This window comes from Macrobrachium rosenbergii, chromosome 24 (genome assembly GCF_040412425.1).
Source record: "Macrobrachium rosenbergii isolate ZJJX-2024 chromosome 24, ASM4041242v1, whole genome shotgun sequence".
NCBI classification, from domain to species: domain Eukaryota; kingdom Metazoa; phylum Arthropoda; class Malacostraca; order Decapoda; family Palaemonidae; genus Macrobrachium; species Macrobrachium rosenbergii.
Window position 1 is genome coordinate 10,051,873 of NC_089764.1, and position 22,454 is coordinate 10,074,326.

The following is a 22,454-nucleotide window of genomic DNA, read 5'->3' on the forward strand; positions in this document are numbered from 1 at the left end:
AAAAAGAGAGGATTAGGCCTACAGGGGAAACCTCTCTCGAAAAAACAAAACGCACTTGACTTTTACCTCAGTGGTGGTGTGGAAAAAAGTTTGATTGAAAAAATAGTCTTTGAAACTTAAGATGATCGTTACCCTCGTTATAGATACATAGGCGACAAAGAAGTTTATTTTAATTCGTAATTCGAAAATGAACAAGAAATATATCACCTATTTCTATAGCATTAATTCAATACTTTTAAGTATCTAATTGTGTAATAATGATAAATGTACGAGTACATCTATGCAAGTACTGACAAAATAGATAAGGTGATCATATGTAAAAAAAAATCTGTGTGATTTCCAAAGAGAGAGAGAGAGAGAGATTTGAGAAAGAGAGAGAGAGAGAGAGAGAGAGAGAGAGAGAGGAAGGAGATTAAAGTACCTGGAAATGAAAAGTCTCAAAAATCTTATAAGTATAGCTCAGGGTTTGTCTCAAAGATATTTAAAGGTCTGTCACACGTGTCAGCTAAAGTTGTTTGGTAAAACTGGCACAGGGCAGATCTTTAAAGCTTCCCGCCAGAGGTCTCTGTCGGCAAGAGTATAGTCTGTTTAGTTCAGACGAAGGCTCTTCCTATCAAGTGATGACTTGTGCCAGGCAGGCACTCATTTTCCACACGCTGTATTATCCTGACCCTTTGAGCGGTATTGTCGCCACAAGATGAAGTCTAGACTGCTTCACCCATAGAATCTTCTATCCACACTACAAGAAACAAAGTATGTGTACATCCTGGGATCTATGGGTGTTCCAAGCCAGTTTATCTTTTCTCTTGACTCGCTTTCTTTTCTCGGTGAATTGACAATTTATTTCACTCTTTCTTTGACTCTGCAACAGCACTTATCCATGCTAATGTGTTCTCAAGAAGCGTATAATGCCATTCCCTTGCAGAAGCGGACAGGGTCATACACAACATCTTCTTTAAGCTAGAAGTAATTGGAGTAATTCAACCCATTTAATGTGTTAACTAGTTCTGAGAGAGAAATTATTGTAGTAGTCCCATCTGGAATTATTTCAATTCCAGGAGTGTTGTCAGAGTCTTTTACGCGAGACGTTTTTCCTGCTATCCCGATTTGCTTGAGGAATCACTCTACCGGGCTGATATAATCGCATTGGGATGAGTTAATGTCCTTTGATCGCAAAGTAATTTCCACTTGGCACTATTGTACATTTATATCAGTTGCATCTGTCACTCAACAATTACCATGCTTGTGTAAATAAAGTAAGTGTTAAGAAGCAGATTCTCATTTCTGCAATGTACCACCAGTATTACTTTTTTCTGTTTATAGCTCTTTCAAGTGTTTGGTCAAAGGCCCATTTGATTAACGAAACATAAACCCAGTGCAACTCAAATCCGTAATAATAACACTATTTAAAATATATATATATATATATATATATAGTATATATATATATATATATATATATATATATATATATATATATATATATATATATATATATATATATATATGTATATATATATATATATATATATATATATATACATATATATATATATATATATATATATATATGTTATATATATATATATATATATATATATATATATATATATATATATATATATATATATATATATAGCATATATATATATACATATATATATATATATATATATATATATATATATATATATATATATATATACATATATATATATACATATACATATATATATACATATATATAGAGTATAATATATATATATATATATATATATATATATATATATATATATATATATATATATATACATATATATATATATATATGAAAATAAAGAAGGCCTCTACAAACACTATTTAAAACTGTTGAAACTATATATTTCAAGAATCTCTGTTTCTGTGCCCCTGTTCACTGGTGGTAGAATATGACAGGTGGAAAGTTATAATGGTATATATACAAAAACATGAAGGTGTGGCCTTAGGCCTGATGTTAAGGAGGTGGCGTTTTTCTAAGAAGGAGGAGATTGACCAAATTCTAGTGGTTTTTGGCCCATTAGCCCCTGTTTGGCGATGGATCCATGGTCGTTTCTTTGGGTCATCTTCAAAAGGGGTCCGAGATTAAGGTGTCAATGGTGTCCGATTTCCACGTCCTCCTGACAGGTTCATATTGTTGGTTTGATTGATGATAGGTAGATTCCAGCATCTTTCTTTTGTACGGACAGCTACTCTTGAAACCAACCCGCCCCCACTCCAGTTAATGACATGCCCTGTATTTCTAATATGTAGAAAATTCCTGAACTCTCCGGGAAGCGTAACGTACTGATCTTTTGTGCCTGTTATTCTTGCGAGAGCGATCTACCTGTCTCAAGCCTAAGCATAAATGTCGCGACAATTACTACACGGTATCTTGTAAACCCGGCTTTCTTTCCTTTGTTATTTAAGCATACGTTAACGAGCGAACTCCTGATGGATTTGGATAATGGAAAATGAAAGGATTATCAGAACTGAGTTGCTCGGTGGCCTTTGGATGTTTTCATCGTATGGAAGCTTTATTTTGTTGTTGAAATCTATTTGTCTGCTGTGAGCGGACCTCTGTAGTATATTTTATTTGCTTTACATTAGCCCTCGATAATGGGTGGATAGAGCAGTTGCGTTAGGTGTTGGCGGATCATGTTAAATTCTTGATCCAGGTACCTCATTTGAACATATCCCCAAGTCCTCTGAGGAATAGGTTGCACCCTACCATGATTTTTACGGAGACGTCGGTAGCTTAAGAAATGAATGTAGGAGACAAAGAAGGTGGGTTTTCTATATACTGTAAATGCATACCTGTTCTGTTTTCTTATGATCAGTACATCTAGGAACGGCAGTTTTCCTGTCCTTTTCCCATTCTGTTTTAAATTTTATGGTTCTGAACTAGCTAATTTAGCCTATTAAAAATTCCTTAAAGTCCCTCAGCCATTGTCCCAGAAAGTAAAGATATCACCACGTATCTAAGCCAGATCATGTTATGGGGTTTGATAGACGACAAAAGTTCTGTTTCGGAAATATTCCATACAAGTTTGTTAGAAGGGTGATAGACTTCCCATGCTACAGCCAAATTTTTGTTTGTAAAAATTACCATTGAAAGAAAACACGTTGTTAGTTACACAGAGGCTGATAAGTTTTAAAGTTTTATTATGCCAAGAGGAAATGGTCTTCATATGGTTGTAACTTCCTTCTAAGAAAAACAACACGTCGGCAATCGGGACTCTTTAGTAAATAATGAATCAGACGTTAGACTGAGCAGTTTGATGTTGTTTGAGGATGTTTAAACTATTAAATTTTTGTATGAAATCTTCTGGTATGTTTGACGTGGGAGGATGAGAAGGTTCCTAGAAAGGGTGATAACAAGTCTGCAGCCATTTTGATAATTTGTACATGAAAGAGCCTCAAGTAGATATTATGGGGCGTAAAGGAATCCTGTATCTTTATGTGTTTTCGGGAGGCCAAAATAGGGGAGAGAGGGGTTGATTACCTTGAATGTCTCTAGTAATTTATGTCTTTTTTATTGCCCCCTATGGTTCTAACTGATTTGTTAAACTGAGGAAGAATCAGAGAAATTTTCTACAAGAATGCCTACAGGAACAAGTTTCTCCCAAAATGCGGTTTCAATTTGTCGGCGTCAGGTCCCATTTCCCGGACTCCATCCGTTCCTAGACAGAATTCTTCGCCAAGACATCTATGTGATTAGAAGAAAAATAGAGTGAGCTAGCCACGTCACTGCCTCATGTGCAGGGATGATAGTAACAGATATCTTTCATATTTTGTGCTATCAGGTGCTATGAGGAACAGTGAGTCCCACTCCAGAAATGCTAGCATAAATTAAGACTGATTAGGAACAGCGTAATAATCTTGCCTTCCCAATAATGTGCTGGAATCTCTCCCTAACCATCCCCTCACTGCAGAAGAACAGACCGTTTTTAAATCTTGGAGTTTCATTCGCTCTAAAACCTGGTCCTGAGTAATCTTAATTTCCTAGTTGCTTTTGACAAACATTTTTCAACTATGACAAGAAAGAGGCATGTCTCAAAGGCATTTTGCTAAAATGTCTTGGAGCAAAAATAACAAAAAATTCCCCGAAAAGATTCCAAAATGCATTAGTTAGCTTAAGAAAAAGGGGGAATCATCATCAAAATCTGACAAAGACGGAAAATAGTTCTGTTAGACAAGGAGACATACATCAATAAAGTTCAAGAACTTTCTAAACGATGCGATTCAGACAAATTAACAAAGATCCCACAACAAATATTGCTGTCAGTTTAACAAAATCAGTTAGAACCATGGGGGCAATAAAAAGACATAAATTACTAGAGACATTCAAGGTAATCAACCCCTCTCTCCCCTATTTTTACAGCACTCCCGAAAACACATAAAGATGGGATTCCTTTACATACCATAATATCTAGCAGGGGCCTTTCATGTACAAAATTATCAAAATGGCTCATGACTTGTTATCACCCTTTCTAGGAACCTTCTCATCCTCCCACGTCAAACATGCAGAAAGATTTCATACAAAAATTTATTTTTAAACATCCTCAAACAACATCAAACTGCTCAGTCTGACGTCGATTCATTATTTTACTAAAGTCCCGATTGCCGACGTGTTGTTTTTCTTAGAGAGGAAGTTACAACCATATGAAGACCATTTTCCTCTTGGCATAGATAAAACTTTAAAACTTATTGGGTGTAACTAACAACGTTTTTCTTTCAATTTGGTAATTTTTACAAACAAAAATTTGGCTGTAGCATGAAGTCCCCTATCACCCCTTCTAGTAAACTTGTACATGGAATATTTCGAAACAGAACTTTTGTCGTCTATCAAACCCCACGTAACATGATCTGTGCTTGATATTCTGTGAGATGATATCTTTACTTTTGAACAAAGCTGGGGGACTTTAAGGAATTTTAATAACTAAATTCGCTAGTTCCGACCATAAAATTTAAAAACAGAATGGGAAAAGGACGGAAAACTGCCCATAAATGTACTGATTATAAGAAAACAGAACAGGTGGCCTTTGCATTTACAGTATATAAAACCCACTCTTTGCTGTCCTACATTCATTTTTCTTAAGCTACCACGACGTCTCCGTAAAAATCATGGTATATGCAACAAAACATGAAGAGGACTTAGGATATGTTCAAATGAGTACCTGGATCAAGAATTTAACATGATCCGCCAACACTAACGCAACTGCTCTATCCACCACACATTATCGAGAGGGCTATTAATAAAGCAAATAAAATATACTACAGAGGTCCCACTCACAACAGACAAATAGATTTCAACAACAAAATAAAGCTTCCATACGATGAAAAAACATCCAAAAGGCCACTGAGCAACTCAGTTCTGATAATCCTTTCATTTTCCATTATCCCAAATCCATCGAGTTCGCCGTTAACGTATACTTAAATAACAAAGGGAAGAAGCCGAGCTTTACAAGATACCGTGTAGTAATTGTCTTGACATTTATGTAGGCGAGACAGGTAGATCGCTCTCGCAAAAGAATAACAGAGCACAAAAGATCAGTACGTTACGCTTCGGAGAGTTCGGGAATTTTCCTACATATTAGAAATACAGGCATGTCATTAACTGGAGTGGGGCGGAGTTGGTTTTCAAGAGTAGCTGTCCGTACAAAAGAAAAGATGCTGGAATCTGCTATCATCAATCAAACCAACAATATGAACCTGTCAGAGGACATTGGAAATCGGACGCCATTGACACCTTAATCCTCGCACCTTTTTGAAGATGACCCAAGAAACGCGACCGCTAGATCCATCGCCAAACGGGAGCTAATGAGGCCAAAACCACTAGGAATTTGGCCAATCTCCTCCTCTAAGAAACGCCACCTCCTAACATCGGAGGCCCAAGGCCACACCCTACATGTTTTTGTATATATACCATTGTAACTTTCCACCTGTCCATATTCTACTGTGAACAGTGAGTCACAGAAACAAGTGCCAAATAAAAGGCTGATTAGGTTTAGCGTATGGAGTTTTTATGGGCCTTCTATTTTCATATATATATATATATCCTATATATATATATATATATATGTTATATATATATATAGTATATATATATATATATATATAGATACTATATATATATGCTTATAAACATTATATGTATAATATATATGTATATATATATATATATATATGTATATATATAAATGTCTATATAGCATATATATATATATATATATATATATATATATATATATATATATATATATATATATATATATATATAGGGGGTATATATATATATATATATATGTATAAAGACGGGTATATGTATATATATATATATATATATATCAATATATATATATATATAATATATATATATATATATATATAATAATAGATATATATATACATACATATATATATGATTTTAAATAATCAAAAATTTGAAAAAATGTGATGATTATACGAAAAAAGTTACAGCCAAGGAAAATTGAAGCACTGGAATGCTAAGTACTTTCGTTGCTGTGACCATGTCTTGCAACAATAAAGATGGGGACTTAGCTTCACAGTGTCTCAGTTTTCCTTCAAAATTGTAACTTTGTAACTTTATATATATATATATATATATATATATATATATATATATATATATATATATATATACATATATATATATATATATGTGTGTGTGTGTGTGTGTGTGTGTGTGTGTGTGTTTGTCTGTCTGTCTGTGTGTGTACGTGTATGTGTATTTGAATGATGTTGTAAACTATTTCCAGAATATGGAACTGTTCCAAGGCAGTCTGCAAATCTAATGCTTTACTCGAGAGCAAATGTTGTCTCTTGAGATGACCTTGAAGTCCATTGATATATGCTTCTCTAGTTTTAGTTATTGCATACGTATTGGTCGAGATATCGGAGGAAATTACAACAATGAAGCTTGTTGTTTACATTCGCCGATCTTGATTCCTCAGCTGCTTGCTGACATGTGAAAAACATTCAGTCTTTTCGATTTAAATATAGCACCTTCATAAAACAGAGGGTGAAATGCAACATATATCATTTTCAAAATGCTCAGATAACCAGCTTCAGGTGTAATTATTTTTAGAATGTTGGTGAAGGTCCTGGTGCTTTGATAACAATCCTTTTTTGTACTTTGTAAAAGATGTCGATAATGAGCAAATAAAATGAGCACAAGGATACTATTATTCAGCATGACACCCATGAATCTGTAAGAGAGCAAAATGATAATTATTCAGATACGACACAGTACAAAGTACTAGAAATTTCTAAGAAGTTCTTTAAAACATATGATTAAAACCCATTACAGTTCAGAAATAGGAAATATGCCGCAATGACAAATATATAATTACAATTTTTAGGACATTCTAATTTCTTTCATTTTTCTTTCTCGTTACGAGGTCCTTATCTCTCTGAAAAGTTAAGATAATAAACTAATATTTTAATAAGTTTGCATAAATAAGAGGAAACAGAAACATGAGAAAACCAATTTGAGCGATGTTATAACAACAGAGCGTTTAATTATCTAAAATTAACGTCATAAAGAATTAAGTAGTATTTTTTTTCTAATCTAAAACACACGAATAGAAATCTTTTTGCTAATGTAGACCATCCCTCGCCGTTAAAGTTAAGTATACCATAGTTTAACCAGACCACTGAGCTGATTAACAGCTCTCCTTGGGCTGGCCTGGAAGGATTAGACTTATTTTGAGAACCAATGGCTAAGAACCAACCTACAGTTTGTGGAATCCGAAACACACTATACTGAGAAATGAATTTCTATCACCAGATATAAATTCCTCTAATTCTTTATTGACCGGCCAGACTCGAACTTGGGTGAGCTACAACTCTACTCCAGAAATCCATCGTGTCTTATTTTCGCCCTGTCACTCAAATGTAATAAAATAACGAGGAAGAATTTCTTTCGTAAAAGACTTTGATGTCTGCTTAGCGATGTCTATGTATCTTCAAATGACAACACCCATCTTCCTCAGTCCCCAACAATTCCTTTCCAATAAACCCACCTTTCTGTCCTATTTTTTCCCCCCTTTTTAATCTTCGTTCAGACTGCAGATGAAAAATACCTAGTCCATAATTTAAGTATGAAGCATACGTGTTTAGTTTTAGTACGTTTTTATCTTATAGGGTGTGGGGGGTTGTTCATTACTTGTTTGCTTGCTAAATGAGGTCCATTTGACTATTTTATTTTCTTTTCATTCAGGTAATAACCTCTCATCCCAGTCATGATCATTTATTTACTCTTAAGTATTTCTGCTTACCATTTTTCATTCTCTGAGAATGTAAAACAAGTATTCCCTTTTCTGCAGGCAAAGAAATTTTGTAAAAGCTAGTTAACTCTGTAAAACTAGAAACTGAGAAACGACATGGTATCACATATTAATATCAGAAATAGCTCATTAACAATTGTGAGGCAATAGATTATTCTAATCTGAATCTAAATAGATGATTTCCAAATATACCAGTCCCTTACGTTTAGATAGTTATCGTGTTTAAAGGCAGCAACATTCCTCCTTAAAATAAACTCTTGTTCTTAATAATAACAATAATAATATTTGTTAATACTTTCAAATGAGCACCATATTCTTTGAAGCTTAAATTTCAAGTCAATGGCCCCAACAGGCTTTTTCCAAATGAATAGGGTTCGTCTTCTGAATATTTTAATAATAATAATATAATAATAGTAAAAGATTAATCCCACCTACCATGTCAAATGACCTGACGTCTGTATTTTCCACTGGTGCATCAGTAATGGTATTGTGCGACGATTTAATAATTCATGCGTTGCACTTTGCCTATCTTTACTGAGGCAGACAGGCAAATTATCCAATTTACATTATTTTCCTTTTATTTATTCCATTTACTTTACTTTCAAACATAAATATAAGATTTTGACGAATTATGAACACCAGTTCAAAGTAAATACTGTGTACGCTGTACTGTATTTTGAATATCTATTTAGCTACAGATTTACAGTTTTACATTATTTTCCAGACATGTTTACGGGCTGCTCTGGGAGCAAGAGCCCATGCCGGCAAGTTGTTAAATCAGTCAGAATACTACCATACATGCACTATGCAACAAGTGCTTTGACAGTAAATGGTTCAGCATTTAATTCCCTATACCAATTACTACTCAAGTCTTTAGATCACTTATGCACTTTTTCATATCCACACAATGAAATAAGTAGGTTGTAAGTCCTGATTGTAAGTCAGTGGTCTCTTGAAAATGCTACAGTTTGGCAAATGGCTGTCTGTCGTGACAACATATTAATAAATGGAAGAAAGAATCTCTGTATTTCCAGGGAATCGGAAAAAATACCGAACATATTAAGATTCCTGAAACAAAACTCAATTGATATAAATATATAAATTTATATATATATATATATATAAATATATATATATATATAAAAATAAATATATATATATAAATAAATAAATATATATATAAATAAATATATATATATATAAATATATATATATATATATATAAAAATATATAGATATCTAATATATATATATATATATATATATATATATATATATATATATATATATATATATATATTATATATATATATATATAAAAATATAAAATATATATATATATATATATATATATAAATGATATAAATATATATATATATATATATATATATATGTGTGTGTGTAAATAAATATATAAATATATATATATATATATATATATATATATATATATATAAATATATATATATATATATATATATATATATATATATATATATATATATGTGTGTGTGTGTGTGTGTGTGTGTGTATGTGTGTGTATATATATGGTGTGTTGCCGTTCTTAAATAGTTTAATCATTTTGACGTGCCAAGTGTTGGCTACTTCCAGACTATGAGTTACTTCGTTTTACGCTCGTCCCATGGATTTCTTTAACCCTTTCCCAAAATGAGACTCTTGATGTTATTTTCTGTCTACTCTCTTTTCTTTGGTCTTTTGGTGGATGTATTTTTAAAATATTCATCTGGCAGTCTCTTGAACGTTAAATATTTATGTTCTACATTTGACGCTTTAAAGAGTTATAAAAATTTTCCATTTTGTACATTTACAATCATCTTTAGGATCAAGAATTCAGGAGATGAATAACACTGAATTTATGAGCCTTAATTTTGTGAACAGGCGTATGGGAAGGTCATTGATGGACCAAATAACAAACGAAAAAATGCCTCAGAAATAATAAAACAGGATAATTATTATGACCATGATGATCTTATTTAAATAGATCCAGAATGACTGAAAGAAAATAGAACACCGTTGAGTATCATCAACGACGGGGAAAGGAGTTGGTGTAGCGTTTTGTAACAACAGCTATAAAACAGTTTACCAAAACGCTAGAGAGAATTTTATAGGAGTGGAATAGACAACATCAGAAAATTAAACTAACAGAGCCTCTAATATCAGAGCAGCTATATAGGAGTTTGCATTCCCGCTGAGATTATGATTAAAAAATTAAATTCGGTAATTTTTGTACAAAAAGAAAAGAAATAACAATACTGCGAACATTGTTGAACATCGTTCTGCCCTGAATGCAAAAAGTATGCATAATATCATATGTATAAAAATTCATATAAATTCATGAGCATATGCATTTTCACGATAGAAACCCCATTTGACATAAAATTGCCATCTCTCTCATTTCACACATTTAAAAAAAAAAAGATTAATTACTACAAAAAGCGAAAATACCATTTACGAAACAGTTTATCTAATGAAGTTGCCTGATCGGTGTGAATATTATTTCTGATACATTTTTTATTTCCTTGATAGGCCGTTTGCTTCGTAATAACACTACAGAAAATTCCAATGCATACTTTACATTTAAAAAAAAATCAAAGCACAGACTTACTTACCCAAATCTGTAATGATTAAACATCCTAAAAATGCATCTTTCTCGGAAAGAAGCAAGAGCAATAAATTCAAATTCTTCCTTTTCCTTAAAGCAAAATATCTGTTACTTTTGATACCAAAACGATAACAATCTCAACAAGTAATATTCATTAGACCAAAAGGTAGTAATCTTTCTCTATTACATTTTACACGTGAGCTTTGCATTAAAAATTTCCAACGGATGAGATGACAATGAAAAAACGATTTTGCTTAATAATGCATAGTAAGTAGGTTTTTTTAAAATTCACTGATTAACCTGAAGATCTGAAGTGATAATGTATTTTTTAAATATATTACAACAAACAAAAATTCTCTCTTCAAAAGAAAAAAATGGATAGACTAGATCATTCCCAAATCTTGAGAGGAAATTGTGTGAAAAACAAAAGCGGACATGACCTAATCAACGAAGGGGGAAAAATGTGGCAGAGAGAGAAAGAAGGGGAAGAGTGGAAAAAATAAAATAGGAGGAAGAACAAAAGACGTGAAGACACAAGTGGGATGTAAAGTGTGATGAGAAGGGAAAGGAAAGAAGCGCAATATGGCTTTCAACAATATGGACAATATAGAACTTCGGTAAAGGGACGACAAGACAATGAATGGGAACAACGGAAGGAGAAAGAGAAGAGAATAATATGAATATATATATATATATATATATATATATATATATATATATATATATATATATATATATATTGTTTATATTTGTTTACAACCATTTCACCTTTCTCCACCTCTGACACAAGCAAAAAAAAAATTAAACAACGAAACAGAAAGACAGTAGGTTGTTTAGGAGACATAGTGCAAGAGAATATTTCATCAGAGGTGAGCCATAATTGAGATCTTTCTCTCGCTATGTCTCTCTTTTCTCACTCACTGTATATATATATATATATATATATATATATATATATATATATATATAAATGATTATATATATATATATATATATAATACATATATATATATATATATATATATATACTCTTATAGCCCCAATATTCACAGATGCTGTGCTGTGGTAACTTGACCATCCATCGTTGTTTATAAGGTCCTTTTATGGACAGAATAACTCAGAATTAAAGACCCATACGAGACGTATAAGGAAGCTCCACTAGTAGAATTTCATCAATGAATACGGAGGCAAAATGATAAAATAACTAAAAAAAAAGTAGCCATTAAGTTACATAATTGAAAGAGCATTCGTTTTATACCCATAAAAGTTTCGGTATTGCTAATTTTTTTTTTCCGAGAGAGACAAACCTGGAGTTTCGTTAGAAATGTTTTTGCTTCACAGGCAGCGTTTGAGTAAAAGGAGAAGGAAGAAGAAAGTAGCTTACTACTTTTTATGAATTTAGATTAGAAATGTCGAGCTAAAAAGCTAAGAAAAATTAACATTTCCTTCTGCAGACATCCCTGAATAAAACTATCTGTTTGATGCCTGAACCATCATGTTTATAATGTTATAAACCACTTATTCTCTGTGATCTGACATAGTGTCTCATAGAAAATTTTTTTCTATATCATTCTCATTTTCTAATTTAGTCCTCTCTCTCTCTCTCTCTCTCTCTCTCTTAATCTCTCTCTCTCTCTCACTCCTTCAATTCTTTTAATTGCAAACATATACGATATTTCAGTTATAATATACCAGGTATTTTTCGGTTACAGATAACTTTGACCCCCTTCTCACGGTGATACCTGTAATGATAATAACATTTAAAACACCATCACCTTAAAAACAAAACGTGGTACATGATACATAGTATCTGCAGTGCAGTAAATCTACTTTTCTTATTTTGGCTACAGTTTTGGCTTTAATTTGTTAATATACATTAATGTTTTGTCAGATAGAAAGGAGTATTATAGTAAATGTAGTATAGAGGACCTTACCTTTCTTACGTTCTGTCATAATTTTAGCTTGAATTTCTAAAAGTATGTTGATGTTTTGTCATAATGAACGAACAATATAACAGAAAATGCAGCAGAGGGGACAAGGCTAGGAAGAGAACAGTCACTAGGATATTCTTCCACAGCATCACATCGCCTAAGCATCGAAGAAAAACGCTATTTGGATATTAAGCATTTCAAAGTGTCTTTCTTCCATCCTACAACAAATCTAGCGCTTGATCGACATCAACACACTTTCGCTCTACCACCTCTGCCACGTTGTTAAGAACTGTCGTCAACCTGTTCAGTTACTTGGTAAGTTTTTTCTTCTTATGCCAGACCAACCTGTATCTTTCCTTCCTTCTTGAAACACCCCAGAGTAAAAAACGATATACTTGTTAGTGCCCGTTTTACATATTACCTTACCTGTTTCATACTCAAAATGACATCATCAACAGTTTGTTGAATACCCATACATGTACTCTGCCTGTCTCTAGTCATTTCCTGTTAAGGGAGATGAGGGAGGTCGCTTAATGTCATACATACACACATACATAAATGAGGCAGCCACCACAGTAATACCTGGAGAAATGGGAGTCTCCACAGTAATATCTGGATAAAATGGACAGTCACCATTGTCATACCTGGATGAAAGGGACAGTTGGCACAGTCCCTGGATAAAAAGGGACTGACAGAACAGTAATGCCATGATAGATGGAACAGTCACCACAGTAATACCTGAATGAAAGGGATGGTCAAACACAGTAATGCCTGGATAAATGAGACAGCAACCACAATTATACCTGGATAAATGGGACATTCGTTATAGTAATACCTGGATAAAGAGATAGCAATGTCTGGATAAATGGACAGTCACAGTCACAGTAATACCTGGATAAAAGGGACAGTCACACAGTAATGCCTGGATGAAAGGGACAGAGAGTACAGTAATTTTTTGATAAATTGGACAGAAGCCACAGTAATACCTGGATAAAAAGGGACAGCCAGCACAGTAATACCTGCAACAGGACAGTCAGCACAGTAATACCTGGATGAATGGGACAGTTAATACAGTAACACATGGATAAATGGGACAGTCACCACAGTAATACCTGGATAAGAGGGACAGTCACCACAGGAATAACTGGATAAATGGGACAGTCACCAAAGTAATAACTGGATAAATGGGACATTCATTATAGTAATACCTGAATGAAAGGGATAGTCAGTACAGTAATACCTGGATAAATGGGCCAGTAAGCACAGTCATACCTGGATAAAATGGACAGTCACCACAGTAATCCCTGGATAAATGGGACAGTCAAAGTCCACAGTAATATCTGGATAAATGGGACAGTTATTACTGTAATATTTTGATAAAAAGGACAGTTAGTACAGTAACTTGGATAAAAGGGACAGTCATCACAGTAGCACCTGGATAAACGGGACAATGTGAGCATTGTAATATACGGATAAAAGGGACAGTTAGCACATAATTTTCTGGGTAAAAGGAGCTCTAAGAAAAATTTTCCGAGTCTTTCGTAGTTTTTTCTGGGCAGTGCCTGGTTGGTCAGTTTATATCTACCTATCTATCTATCTATCTATCTATCTATATATATATATATATATATATATATATATATATATATATATATATATATATATATTCTATGCATATATATATATATATATATATATATATAGTATATATATATATATATAGCGCGCATATATATATATATACATATATATATATATATATATATATATATATATATATATATATCTATATATATATATATATATATATATATATATATATATATATATATATATATTTATATATATATATTTATATATATATATATATATATATATATTTCATATATATATATATATCATATATATATATATATATATATATATATATATATATATATATATATATATATATATATATATATATATATATATATATATATATATATATATATATATAGAGTTTCTTGAGAACAGAATTATCACCTTCAATGGTAACATCTCCTTGATGTAAAGACTTGCATATATTAACTAAATAGGAAAGCCTTGAAAGGAAATATCTACCCTTCCAAGGTGGAATCGTTCCTCAGATCTCTCTCTCTCTCTCTCTCTCTCTCTCTCTCTCTCTCTATCTCTTTCTCCAAAACATATCCTCAGGTTCAAGAATCGGAAGCAAAAGCTATTTCCTTGCTATAGTCTTAATACTGAAATGATGCAGCTCTTCCTGTTCTGCTATGCCAGTTTTGTAATGAGATTTTTTTTTTTCCAAATAAAACTAAAACGAGCATAAAACCAGAAAAAAATGATTACAATGTTGATTAAGAGTTTTGTAATTGGTATACATTAATTAGGGAAAACTACTGATAACTTTCATTCTAGGAAAAATAAATTAATTTTCAAATACTTATTTGATCTTTTGTTCTTGAAAACTAACGTTTGTTATTTAAGGGACCTTTGTTTTACTGAATAAAGTGACTGAGTGAGACGCTGGTGTATTTCTCTCGGAATCAGTTTACAGCCAACCAATGTCTTCAATGGGATGTCATGCAGTATCTTACGAAATGAATATAGAAACGGCAGGAGTTGGCTTCTTATATACGGCACAAACACATTTTCCGTGTTCTCTTATGATAAAGCTATCTATCAAGGGTATTTTTTTTTTTTCACATTCAGACGTGACTTTAATTATTGTAACCAACGTATTCAGTCTCTTTTAAAAAACACTGAAATATCACCATTTGTCGTCCCAGAACGCGCATGTATCATAAACATCTAAGCAAAAATGATGTTTTTAGGTTTTAATGGGTAGCAAGATTTTGTCTTCGAACTATTCCATGCGAGCTTGAAGCGCGCTGAAACTTGGCGCTGCTCTCCCCTACTCTCCCGATCCGGATTGCTGGATGTCTACCCCCCATGCCCCACCTGGGGGCGGGAGGTGGACAAACAGGTTTGCAGGAGGAGGGTGGATGTCTCCCCTACCTCCTATTCCCTTAATACCGCCCGCCCTCACCCGGGGGCGGACAAACCAGTTTGCAGGGGTGGGTGATTGTGTCATGTCTCTACTACTATCACCCAGGGCTGATACAAAAGAGAGCCACTCGGATATTATTATTATTATTATAGAAGATAGATTAGGGTTCGCTGATAGTAGTAGGGAGGGTGATGTCTCTACTACCGCCGAAATTTTGCTTATGGAAGTTATCACAAAAAGTTAATTGTTACACATTGGTTAATTGGTTTTTATAGCTTTATTATGTCTTAATTTCCTGCGTAGATAGGATAACGCATCATAATAGGAACCATGGTATACAGAGTCACGTTGTTGTTTTAAGGGATGTTTAAGCTATCTTATTTACGGGGAACTCTTTTGTATGTCATATATGAGAGTTTTGAAAGGTTCCTTAGAAAGGTAATGATAATGGTAATTTAAAGATAATATTAATACTAATTTGTACCGCAAGAGCTACTGGTGGATCTTACAGAACGTGAAGAGGTTCCACGTGTACGTTTCTTGTGGCCATAGATATAAGCGACAGAATGGTTAATGAGTCTAGATATTTCCGAAAAATCGATATTTTTTAGTTCATCTTACTAATTATATGCTACCATTATAACAGTAATCACGAAGAGTGGTGTTAGTAAGCACTTGGTAGAAGAAAATGTAAATCCTGAGTGTAACAAGTTATTTCTGTTTATTCTTAAAAGTTTGTGCGTTTATTTTGAAAATAGTTAACTGAACATGTCATCAAAGTCATTTCCCCTCAAAAAAATCGAATGTTTTTCCTTAAGGTCCCCTAGAGTCGGTTAACTGGAGCAGTGTTTCTCCCAGCTTTAAAAAAAAAAAAAAAAAAAAAAAAAAAAAGCTCCTACACTGTTTTCTTTTTGACAGGCACAATATTCATCCTACGCTGACTTTTCATTAAAAGTTTTTACAAACTCTCAGATCAGTTCATTTCCCTTTGAACGAGCTTAGGCTAGACTAGTAGGCCTACTCCTCGAATACTTGTATTACGTTTGGATAGGCACTTATTACGCTACATGATAATGCAAACGTATGACCAGCAATGCCCAACTGTCTGGCATAACTCAAACCTAACCTTATGTAGCCAAATATATCCTGTATTTTCTGGACTTATAACTCGATATTTCAATACATTTCGCAATAATCTCTGATCCAATCCCACTCGGCTGTACATTCAGCAAAAGTCTGTAAGTTTCACCAAGTTTTTTTACCACCTGAGAGAAACCATCTGGCAATGTTGGTTCATTATATTTACTTCCGACATTTGTGATAAAAAAAAAATTTTCATTTTAAATAATAAAATTAACCAGGAAATTGATAATCCCGACATCATTGACATTGCACAATGGATTTAACCCAACGGCAACTCCTCCATTATGCATGTATTACCAGTACAATGAGCGCATAAAACTTCATTCACGACGATGTTTTAATTTTACCACTTCCTTTCCTCATACATATAAGAATTTTTTCCCATTACTATTCGCATATTAGAGGGTTGTTTACAATTACCTGTTGTTATGTCTGATTTGGAATGAAGACACCGCAATTTCCCTGATCCTGTGTTCTCCCCCGGTTCCATGTCATGACATTAAGCCCATTTAACTTCCTTCCGCGCTATTTAGGGATGTCCACTTTATAAACATTTTCTGGCTGTAGATTTGTCCTGCCGGAATTTTGTAGAAACCAACGATTTGCATTCAAGGTGGGACGTTAATCATCTTTACTTCATTTTGCAATATGTAATCCGGTTTTCTTCATTAATGGTTTATCATATGGCTGCTCGTGGGCGAACAAATGTCTATTTATATTTTTGAGCATACATTGGTATAAAATTACCATATTTCATATACATCCTACGTTCATTTTAAAAATTATTCAGATGGTTTTTCATGACGGTTTGTATAAGGTCTAGCTTACACATCGTTTCGCATTTTATCTGCGTGGTATTCCTGACATTTAGTCTAATAGTCCCATTAGGAAGACTTAAAATTAATGGTTAAACTTTGAGTTCCATTTCAGCAGATGTATATCTTTCAGAAATAAATTGCCCTACTTAATTTTCTGCAATTCCGTTTCATGACCTAAAATTGCCACGTACATTCATAACTTATCGAAATTGTTTTTTTTTTATGAAACAATTAATTTCTTACATACTTAATCCAACAATTAAATTAAAGATGCAAGAAACAGAAACAATTTCGTATCTATTTTGTTACAATACTTTTCGACGGAAAATGTAAAGATATATTAACTCATTTTAAGTCTCATTTTTTAGTCAAGTCAAAATTATCTTTCGCTCGTTACTCGTAATGAAGAAGAGCAACTGGGGAAACTTTCTTATTTTGGTTTAACAGGAGATAATCTGCAAGAACGACTTCAGTTAGTGGCTGGAAAATTTTATAGTAACTGCAAATTACCTGGCATTAAAGCATTTGAAGGAAAACGCGCTTTGCTAATAATCAAAACCTTTCGAGATAAAGCATCAAGAAATATTAGTATCTGCAAATGTTCGACGAAAAACCACTGAAAATAAGTGTAAAGAGAGAATTTAATGCGATTAATTTTCAGCATTATTACGCCTGCTATGCTTTACTTGTTGTTGAGGGTTTGTCTTTTGTTCTGCGGAAATAATAGTTTTATCGCAAAGGGAATGGATTCCATAACTGAGATTAAATACCAATATATTAAATGGATTCCACTGTACATGGAAAGGTCTGTTGGATGATATATATACAGAATCTGCCCATTAAAACTACCTTCACAACTCAAATCATTAAAACTATAGAGTGAGATGAAAATTATATATGGATTCCCGTGGATTCGTCTGTAATGGAGGAATGCAGGGTTCCCAGTCTGTACAAGATACGAGCACCCTGCAAAATCTGGGTAATTAGGAAAACGCCACAATAATTTTAGAATTTTCAAAACAGGCCACAAAGTTGTATATAGTCTACGTGTGTAGGTTACTCATAAATAAAACTTATACAGATATTTATTTGGGAAACATTAACATTTACGAAAATTGCACCTCACGTATATATACACATACACACACACACACACACACACACACACACACACACACACACACATACATACATATATATATATATATATATATATATATATATATATATATATATATATATATATATATATATATATATATATATATATATATATATATAATGGTAAACACAGGTAATATGTTTACGTTTTAAGATCATATAAAATTGAATATACTCAGTTCGATTTAGTATTGAACAATAAACTAGAAAAATTATTATTCTAATGAGAGATTTCCAAGGAGATTTCGAAATTTATAGTAACTAAATTATTAAGAAACAAAATATCTTGCAAAAAATGCCATATACAAATAAAAATGCTTTCATTTGAGTTATCTATTAAAGTCTTCTTAATTCCTTCCAGACTTTCCTTCTAGAAATATTATTTGCCATTCATACAAATGCCTACTTTTAATTAATACGTAAAGAGTAGTATTATGCAAACCCTTTAATTTTTTTGTGAGTAGAGTATTTAAAAGTTATCTAAATCAATATTCTTCCCTCCTGGTACGACGTACGCATAAACTTCCCCAAATGTTCGTTGTGTACATCAGGCAAGAAAACTGAAAATTCTCCCTCCTAGTTCCCTTGTTGATCATGTAATTTATAGATTCTATTTCTTTAGTGTAGGAGATTTAAGAGCTTCGCTTTCTTCTTTTACTTCTGATATCTGATTCACAGTACTCTTGGCTTGCCTTAAATCACGAAGATTTAGCGTGTAATAAAGTACCTCATTATTTAACGTCATTAATTCCATCAGAAAGAAAATACTTTTTATGATCCGAAACCATAATTTTCCTGACGTATATCCAATTATTTCAAATGATAAATTTGGATAATAAATCCACGTCTTGTAATCTTACACATTAACGTGAATTTTTGTTAAGCATTCACGAACCTTACCTCATTAGGTTCAAAGATAATATTTCGTGTGATGAATTAAGGCCCCTGTCTTGCAACGTAGCAGACTATGGAAAATACTCCAATAAGGAAATGGTGTTATGGAAATACCAATGTCTACCTCAACACCCCCCAGGATGAAGAGTTAGAGTGTTTTCTGGTGATAGACATTCATTTATCGCTATAATGTGGTTCGGATTCCACAATCTGTACCTTGCTAAAACCCCATTTTTTTAGCCATCCTCAACCAGCCCTGGAGAGCTGTTAATCAGCTCAGTGGTCTGGTAAAACTAAGGTATACTTTTTCAACACCCCAGTTTTTCATCCTCACCGACCGACCCCATTCACCTCATCACACGCCGCCAACTTCATTCCCAATTAAGATGGAAAAACCCTGGATACTATTTCTGGAACGTCTGCGAAAGAAGGATGTTATTTCTGATGGCTACTGTAAGATGAGAAGAAGTTTACATTCCCTTCATTTCCCGAACTCACCCAAGACCTTCCATCAAAAATATTCATTTCAGGACAGATTTCAAGATTGTTTTGCTGCAAAGTCAGCTTATATATCAGAAAGAATAAATGAAGTTTGGCTATGTTCGTAAATATGAAAAATTGATATTAAAAATATCAAAATGACGATTATTCTTCTTTGTCGTAAACTTCCCGTTTACTAAGGCTTCAGAATAAGGCTAACATTTGATAAGTCTTTTCTTGAAATTTTTCCCACTCGCTTTTGAGTTCAATGGTAAGAGTAATCTTCTAATGGATTTTTTGTCCTTTTTTGTGCCACAGAGCAAGTCTTTGTTCAGGTGAACTCATACGAAAGCTAGGAAGAATTCCTTTGACTCATTCCTTTGTTAACTGTTAGATCATAAATGGGAATCGTAGATCAAATAATGTTTAATGGACAAAATGGAATTTATAAAATTCCAAAACGTGGCTCCATCATCAATAACCCTTACCATAACCCTTACCGGAAATAATCCTAATTTCTTACCAAAACCAGGTATAATAATATACCAAGCAATACACGGTCTGGTCGTTTCGGCCGTAAGTCACACGGCCGTTTAATTTTATGTTTAATTTATCGTTATGTTTATGGTATTTACCGTTATTATTTTATGTTTTACGTACATCCCAGGGCTGGTACTAAACACGGCGTCCATTTTCACGTAAACGCGCTTACAGCCAAACGATTTACGGCCGAAACGACCCGAATGCGCAATACAAGTTTATTTTGTAAAACGTCAGTTTTAGTATGCCCTTTTTGTCTCTATCGCATGTGAAAGATTATATATATATATATATATATATATATATATATATATATATATATATATATATATATATATATATATATATATATATATATATATATATATATATATTATTACATACCTTTTATTTAATGTAAAAAAATCTAAACACTCGATGAGCCTCCATATACTATCAATGACTGTTACGTATATGCCTTTATTTTTCAAAGTTACTTTCTCTTTAATACTCCGTATATTTTTCTTGGACGATTCTCTGAAATCTTTCCTTATACTTTCTTTTCGTCCATCACTAATCATAATTTTAACATCTGTGTAAGATTATAAATTTGTTTTAAAATGATTGCGTATGAAGATTTCAGTATTAACAAACAGAAAAGATGAACTGCCACGCTTCGTTTCTCAGCAATTTGAAAATTTCATGAACAACATCTGAACAGGTAGAATGTTAAAAAAAAAATGAAAAAAAAAAAAATAATTAACAATTCATTTTTCGTGGAATAAGTATCTTCACGGATATTGTCCTCTTTAGTTTTCAGTAACAATATGTTATTAACTTCAAAGTTTAATAGCAACATTGCTTCAACTGGCAATAACTGCATATGCAAAACAATATCATTTTCTTATTGCCATCTGCAAGTTTCTGTACCCATTATAGCGAAAGAAGCAGGCATACCTCAAACGTTGATCTAAGCTTTTTGTTCCAAAGCAAAACGATCTGGCATATATGGGTTGATTGACTGATTAATTGTTTTAATATTAAATTATATGGCGTCACAACAACAAAGATCATCGGCTTTGACTCATACATGGGTAACGATCGAGAAGTTTACGTATTGTGATATTAATTATATATTTCAAGCTATTACTGTAAAAAGAAGCTGCATCACAATTCACAAAGTCAGTTTTAACAGGTCATAGACATTTTTGGGAGAACTTCCTTTGCTCCCACTGCATTCTCAATTACTGTTCCTGGTAATTTTCATCATTTTAATGTCAATCACATTGTTTAATACAGAAGTGACCTGCCCCTTTACGAAGAAAATCTAAAATTAGATTAATAATGTGCCAAGGTTACATACCTTTTTTTATAATTACATGATAATCTCTAACTATATTGCTAAGTTTCGACAGTTCCATCTATATATGTAAGAAAATGGTGTCTGAGTATTTTTGGTATATATTTTTTCATAAGCTAGTAGAATTATTATTATTATTATTATTATTATTATTATTATTATTATTATTATTATTAGTAGTAGTAGTA